The following is a 224-nucleotide window of genomic DNA, read 5'->3' as shown; positions in this document are numbered from 1 at the left end:
AGAGACGGGGTTTCACCATGTTGACCAGGATGGTCTCGATCTGTTGACCTCGTGATCCACCCGCCTCGGCCTCCCAAAGTGCTGGGATTACAGGCTTGAGCCACCGCGCCCGGCTCCGTCCTTGCTTTTTAAGAGCACCCCCTCACACACACATACTTTATCTTTGAACACACTTAGGCATATTTTATCAAGGACACCTGAGTTGCCCAGAGAAACCTTTATAG

This window comes from Cebus imitator, unplaced genomic scaffold (genome assembly GCF_001604975.1).
Source record: "Cebus imitator isolate Cc_AM_T3 unplaced genomic scaffold, Cebus_imitator-1.0 Scaffold501, whole genome shotgun sequence".
NCBI lineage: Eukaryota > Metazoa > Chordata > Mammalia > Primates > Cebidae > Cebus > Cebus imitator.
This window is presented reverse-complemented; position numbering follows the sequence as displayed.